Below are 8,013 nucleotides of genomic sequence, written 5' to 3'. Positions count from 1 at the left end.
CCTCACATGCTCCACATGGTTAGCTAAGGGAGAATAGGGAGCCATCCCTCTCCCCTTCTGTCTCTCTCTCTTTCTCCCTATAATGACACTTGCCTGGCTGACTGATTTTCCATCATGGATATTCATTCAGTACACTGGCCTGAACAAGACTGATTATTTAACAACACCCCCCTTGCAGATAAAAGCAGCATCCTATCTCACATCTGGTAATGTAGGGGTGGCAGGCACCAAGAAAGAGACAGGAACATTGTCTGGCTGACTGAGACTTGTAAGCTGCAGGTCAGCAGCACAAATATACACTCATAGGCCACTTGTGAAGAGAGATTGGAGGTTCGGTTGGGTGCCAGGGCTGAAAGCTTGGCTCATTATAAGGCTTCTGGTGTGACAGGCTTTTGTGCTGTGCACGTTCCCTGACCAGGCACCTGAGTGACTTGACATCCCATGCATGTTGTCGGTCAATGTGCCCTTTGCTATTTTAGTGCATAAAAACATAGACATAATTTTTTATGCCTGGTGGGAAATTGGTGAAATAATGAAATAAACCATAATGTGATAAAAAAAAGTCTTTCTCTGAAGTCAGTGCCCTGTCATAACTATGGAGAGATGAATAATTAATGCATCAGTCATTTATGGATCTTCAAATCCATGGCAGTTGCAGGTGACGCTATACCAAACAGCTTGAAACACCTGTGAATGAAATAAACACTATAGCTCATGTACCACAAATACCATAAATATGACTTATATGAAAAGTTCCTTAACATTCAAGTCATAAACATGTCGACTCTTCGCCACCATGTTTCCAAACGGTTATGGATATCTGATCTGACAAGGCACCAATTCACAGAATGGCATGTGTCGAAAGATGTGACTGATTATCAGCGTACAGAGGTTCTGCTGCATGTTCAGAGGACTTGTAGTGGATGAGATGGCAAAGCCCAGGCAGACAAAGCTGTACTACAGAGCATGTGAAGAACTTCGTTGTTGTATGCTCAAATCCCGCAAGCAGACAATTCTCTCTGTGAGCTGAATTTTGTTTGGACAAGATTTGAAGGGATATGAACAAGGACAAGTGATTTTCTTTTCCTTATTTCAGAAGGTGTAAACCATTACACCAGAATCGTACATTTCTTTCAAATCTGAGACAGACGCAGAGTGAAACGTCTTTTATATGTTTGACTGTGATTGTTTTGACCCTCGCACTCAATAAATGGGTAAGTTTGTAACCTTGCGAGCACTTGGTGACGTCGAGCGTGCGAGTTCGACAGAAAAAAGTTAGACAGAAATTGGCAGATTCGCAAGATTCGCGTTTTGCGGTTCATTAAATCATAGGAGAAACGTTTTCATTGCATAATAGAGAGCTCTCAGGGACGTGCAGAGAAGGGGGGCTACAGGGGCTCTAGGACCTGCCCTTTTGCCCCTTTGATGTCCAAGTGCCCTTTTGACAAGACCCGTTTTTTACTTTTTAAAATTTGTAATACTTCCGCTAGTTCCAACGTGAATATTCGCTAAAATGTCTCATTAATAGTTTGTGAAATTAGAAATGTACAAAAATAAAAATTTTCTGTGTTAATTGATGCCTTGCGGCCACCAATCCGTGACGTCATACATTCCGTGAACTCTCAGAAGGTGCACGCAGGCACAGTGCTGCATGGGACGTTTGGGAGCACGGTAAGGTCACTTGGCAGTTAGCCTATCTGAACATACAATAGTATTCATCTTAGAGATAGAGAATACATTTTTAAAAGTTGTTTCATGTTTAATGAAGTAGGCTTTCAAACCCGTTTTAACCATGTCATGGTCCATCCATTTCAATAACCTGGCAGCTTCGAAAATCTAAGGCTGAACGTTCATAACATATTCTGTTTAGGTTACTATGTTATAGTAGCTTAGTAGACCTAGTTCATAAAACAGAGTAGGCAAACCTTTTCTAAATCGTCATAAGCCGACGACATAGGCTACTGTAGTTGTTTAACTAACCCAATTCCACACGCCGTTCTCTGTTTACAGTAGGCTACATTACGCGTCATTTCACTCAGTGGCCACACGCACAGCACGTGAATCTGCAAGACACCAGCTTGCTAATGGTGGTAGTTCACTGTGATAAACATAAAAATTATAGCCTGATAAGCCAGACTAGGCAATAACATATTTGCTGCCGCTAGGGTGCGTCTAGATTTCTAGGCTATTCAAATTAGCTTTGAATTTAATCAATAAGATGGTAGATGTTTTATTTTGATATAATTTGCATGTAGCCTAATGTATTCTCTATTGGGTTGTAATCAAAATTAAGTTTTAAATAAAGTTAAACACGTTTTCTGAAAATTTTGTTCCATGTGCATTTTTTTTTATTTGAGCCCCTGCCCCTTCAAAGGTCTCTGCAAGCCCCTGGAGCTCTATCTAACCGTAGCAAGGTAGACAACAAGCTACAACCCGGTTTTCATCCGAAAGAATCGTGTACATATGTGGATAAATTACACCAACTTGCTGAAATTAGGACACAACTCTAAAGATGTATTGAGTAGTTCTCCATTTGATAGGGTGTTCACACAAAACCCTGATGAATTCAAACAAAGTCACAAACAATCATTTACTAAGGGGCAATGACATTAAACATCCTTGCCAGTCACCTTTTACTGTGGTGTAAACACTTGAGAATTTCCAGTAACAGGGGTAGGCAACAAGGAAATGATTGTAAGCTATAAAAGCTCTTTACAGGAGAACAGATGACCTCTAAGTAGTCATACAATTTTCAGAGCTGCACCAAAGATCCTTGATTACTAGCAAAGATTCTAGAGCGTAGCGCTCTAGAATCTTTGATTACTAGCAAGATAGAGCAACGTAATTCGTTACTATGGGAGCAAAACGGGACAGTTACGGTCTGCATAAGTGGGAGTGTCATCTTATGTCACTAAATAAACTTTCTCCAGAGAGGGTTCAAGCGGAGCGAGAGGCGCAAACGTTCGACAATTTCCGCGTTCGATTATTGCAAGGGGGAGGGGGGGAAATCCCCCTTTATGCAGACCAGAGTAAGCCCTTGCTGCACTAATGTCAATGGAGACTTGTGGAATTTTACCAATAAATTGGTCATTTTGTCTTTCTGGATTTGTTGAGGGTTTTTTGGAAAATTGTGTCATAATCTGTAAGTGTTTGGGATCATTTCAAGCCTAATAGTGTAATTTTTAGTGTTCGATTTGTAATAAAATAACTTAATATTAGACCATGCTGCTGCCAGTTACTGTCCGGTTGTTATCATGCTAGCTAGCCTCTTAGCTAAGGTAACATTTTAAACGGAGAAGTGTAATTTCTTTGAAATGACAACTAGCTGAATAACACTACTGACATTAGTTAAAGTGGATAGTTTATACTCAAGGGAATTTGCAACAGTATATTAAGTTTAAGCGAAGTCCTTCAACTACTAGTCACTTGTTAGCGCATAGCTGTATTGCCATAGCTACTACCATCCACTTGTATAGCATTTTAAGCTAGCGTTAGCTAGCTAGCTATTTCAGTTCACATGACTAATTAAATTATTCATATCATGTCCTTAAGAAGGATTCATTGGTATCATACATGATTATGGACAATAATACTGTGAACACAATTATGTTTATCTGTTGTTATTGCTTATTAAGAGAGAACGTTTATTTAGTGACGTAGGGTGACACTCCCACTTATGCAGACCGGAACTGTCCCGTTTTGCTCCCATAGTAACGAATTACGTTGCTCTATCTTGCTAGTAATCAAGGATCTTTGCTTTCTCTCTTAATAAGCAATAAGAACAGATAAACATAAATGTGTTCAGAATATTATTGTCTATAATCATGTATAATACCAATGAATCATTCTTTAGGACATGATATAAATAATTTAATTAGTCATGTGAACCGAGCTAGCTGGCTAGCTAATGCTAGCTTAAAACCAAGGGGGCAGGCGAATTCCCGGAAGTAGAAGAATCGACGTAGGCTGGAGGGACCACCTCTCTGCTAACTCCCATAGAAGTCCATTCATTCTAGGACTTTTTTGAAATACCATAACTTCATATGACATATATCCTGTGCCGATATTGTAGCTTCTGTGTAATCCACATAAACACTACAAAGGCAAAACAGACTCCACTACCTTGTCCGTAACGTTGGTTACCCGTAAGAAGAATGGTTAACTTGTTCGGTTGGAGGGAAGCTAGCTTTGACGTAATCTCTCTTTCGCGCCATAGTGAGATAACCGTATTGTTTGGATAAGAAGCTCAGTCCACCTTACTGTCTATGACGGTAACTCATAAGCAAAACCTAGCATACACGACCGTATGTTTAAAGGATTACACAGAGGCAACCTAATAATAATAAAAAAGTAAACCTACATTTTTTAAAAACGGCACTAATCATTAGTCACGAAAAGTGGAAAGAAGATTAGCTTCAAGGCTATAACTTTGTTTTGTTTTAGCATGACTGTTTTTGAAGATGATCATGTATGGTAGCTTCAACATTAACACGACTTGGTGAGAATGAGATTAATAATAATACATAAATAAATGTTTAACTTTGATGACTTTGAAGGCGAAGGAAGTGTGAGAAGAATTTCTGTGTATCTATCATATGAGTTACATGATTCAGATTCTATGGCTAACGTCACAAAGTTAAGTGTGAGTCTGCGCAGTACTGGGGGGACCAACTGAAAAATCGTTCTATTTGACTCAGTGCCCTCCCATTGAAAACGACGGAGTCTGTTCGTCCATTTCTTTTACTGTCTATGCTTAAAACGCCATACAAGTGGATGGTTGTAGCCAGAGCCATATAAAGGTAGAGTTACGACAACTCCATTGACGCTAATGTTCCATTTTTTTTCAACAAAGGCGGCTAATGGAAGCCTCAAATAGTTCCCGAAAGTTAACAATTTATAATAGCAGCAGTGCAGTTACAGACTGTTTGTAGCCAACATTTCAGACTCAGATTTACATTATTGGCTCATCCAAAAAAAAATAATAATAATAATAATAATAATAACAGTAACAACAGTAATAGTAGTAAAGTAATAGTATTAATAACCTAATTATAATAATAAACTATTTATGTATCGACTATGACAGCTTTTCTGCTGCTCAGTTTCTATCAGTTCCTTATCAAATAAATTAAAAGAGGCTAAAGCCCAATAAATGTGCCACACATAAAAACCTAATATAAGATAAACCTTGCCTATACCATTTCAATTAGGCAGCACTAGGCAACACCACAAACGAGCTGTCATTAAGTTTTTTTGCGTTTTGTAGCCTACAACTTTTATGACGCGGATCGTGTCTTGGGCATTTAGCTTTACCATCATGTCAACATAGTTGTAACGTTATGCAATGCTCATCTAGGCTATGGATTTAAAATGGTTTAATTTTAAAGTGGCATAAAGTGCAACTGCTTCCCAAAACAATTCCTCCATAACTGTGGATTTAATCGTTTGATATGTGGATAACTTTCAGTGGACTAAACACATAAAAGGTAAGATTTTTGTTATCACAAAGTTAGCTGGTTCGTTAAATATGACAGAAGCATATTTACAGCCAACTTTGTAGGCCTACTTGTAGCAGTGAAACTGAGTTTGTTGTTAACATTGTTGGTAACGTAAACTTTTTCTTCAGTTAGAGCAGGACTGTTTTTTTTTTATTTTGCATTCATTTTCATTGGCAAAAGCTAGCCTATGCATGAGAGAACCTAGATTTGAGGGAGCTGCAGCTGTTAGCATCAGCAGGTCATATTAACACAGCAGGGCACACTAGCCCAGTGATGAAGGATCGTGTAAAATCCCCATCCCCAGAAAGTTTCAAACCAAGCTTGCGCTGATGATGCATGATCACTGATCAAATTGCTATTTTCTGACACAATGCACACCATTTCCAGGTGCTCACCTGTCTGAATCTCAAGCTCTTTAGCCTAGCATCTGCTGTTCACAGCACGGTGAATGACAAACGATGACAAAATGCTGTTCATGTTTATGAGTTCATATCCTGGTTATTTATCGAAAGACTTACATGTCACGTTTTATATTTTATTATGATCACTCGCATTACCATGGGGTTACTAAATAGGTAGGTCTAATGCTACGGTTAACTTAGAATGCCCACCATTAAACTGGAGATGTTAAAAACTTTTTAAACTTTTTTTATTCTGCCATCGATAGGCTAGGGCTTGGCTAGGTAATTCGCTCATTAGCTCAGATCAGTGACTACCAGAGGAAACGCGGGGTAGAAAGCTCAAACAAGTAATGTTAGACTAGCTGTGTTACAGTTTCTCGTTGCAATCAAAATTTCACAGGAGCTCCATGCACTTTTGTAGGCTACACGCAGTCTCAAAAACACTGTTCACAGCTTTTCGAGTCACTGTACGAGGTCATTTATTTTATATAGCGATGATTTAGATACACTTATGGGGTGGGTGCAATTGCGTTTTCTAAAGAATCTCCCGTCTTGATTTTGTACAGAAATTAATATTAAGTGACACATACGTAAAAGGGCGGAAAAAAAAACGTCACCTTATATAGCAGGCTAAGATATAAGGTCTGGAATTTAATTTAATATTGTTGTAATGGTAGGATAACTACATAGTTTACACAATAATTACACTGTGTTATAAATATTGTCAATTAACCAAAATCGTGGCTCTGTCTATCATTGAACAGTAGCCTATTTAATGCATTCTAATCCATTGTCAATCATTTCCGGGAACTATTTGAAGTTTACATGAACCACGTGACCTTAACGAATTTTGAACACCCATTGTCGCAACTCTACCTTTATATGGCTCTGGTAGTAGCTATACAGGGTTTCCCGTTTACCAACAAAACTAGATGCTCGCGCAGCCGTGAGGCAGAAGACGCTTGGTGGCCGTCCACAACGTTATAAACTTAACCTAAATAGTTGGTTGCTATAAGCTACAATCGGATTTTTTGTATACCCTGTTGTCTCAATTATATTAACATCTCATTTCAGACTATATTTCAAAGTTTGACGCTCATTTGGATTATTAATATAACATCGTATTTTGTCATTTTTTGCTAAGACATGCATTCCGTTAGGGATATTGAACATATTTAACATTCTCTAACCATATCGTGATTTCGATTTGGTGCAGTTTTCAGCACAAAAACTCATTTTATTCCTTTGCTCTTTTGCATTGATCTTTGCTGTTCTATGGTGCTTTCTGCCTCTTGGTTGCGCACGCATGTTTTCGTGACGTTCCATAGAAATCCATGTATGGCAATACAGCTATGCACTAACAAGTGACTAGTAGTTGAAGGACTTCGCTTAAACTTAATATACTGTTGCAAATTCGCTTGAGTATAAACTATCCACTTTAACTAATGTCAGTAGCCTAGTGTTATTCAGCTAGTTGTCATTTCAAAGAAATTACACTTCTCCGTTTAAATTGTTACCTTAGCTAAGAGGCTAGCTAGCATGCTAACAACCGGACAGTAACTGGCAGCAGCATGGTCTAATATTAAGTTATTTTATTACAAATCCGAACACTAAAAAATTACACTAATAGGCTTGAAATGATCCCAAACACTTACAGATTATGACACAATTTTCCAAAAAAAACCCAACAAATCCAGAAAGACACAATGACCAATTTATTGGTAAAATTCCACAAGTCTCCATTGACATTAGGGCTTACTCTGGTCTGCATAAAGGGCTATTGACAAGGGCTTACTCTGGTCTGCATAAAGGGGATTTCCCCCCTCCCCCTTGCAATAATCGAACGCGGAAATTGTCAAACGTTTGCGCCTCTCGCTCCGCTTGAACCCTCTCTGGCTGCACTCTAGTTCCTCTGCGAAGAGATAGACTGTCTCTGATTTGCATTGGAAATAGTATTCAAACTCACTTGTCTAAACTCTTAGTTCAAAACAACACAAAAAACACTGATCTCACCTGGAGACTCGTTAACATTTTCAACTTGGACAAGGATATGGTTATATTTACCTGAAAGAGCTTTTAATGGTTCAGCTCCTGAATCACCACGCAACCACAAT

The sequence above is a fragment of the Alosa alosa genome, chromosome 18 (genome assembly GCF_017589495.1).
Source record: "Alosa alosa isolate M-15738 ecotype Scorff River chromosome 18, AALO_Geno_1.1, whole genome shotgun sequence".
NCBI lineage: Eukaryota > Metazoa > Chordata > Actinopteri > Clupeiformes > Clupeidae > Alosa > Alosa alosa.
The sequence above is the reverse complement of the archived record's forward strand: the minus strand, read 5'-3'. Positions refer to the sequence as shown.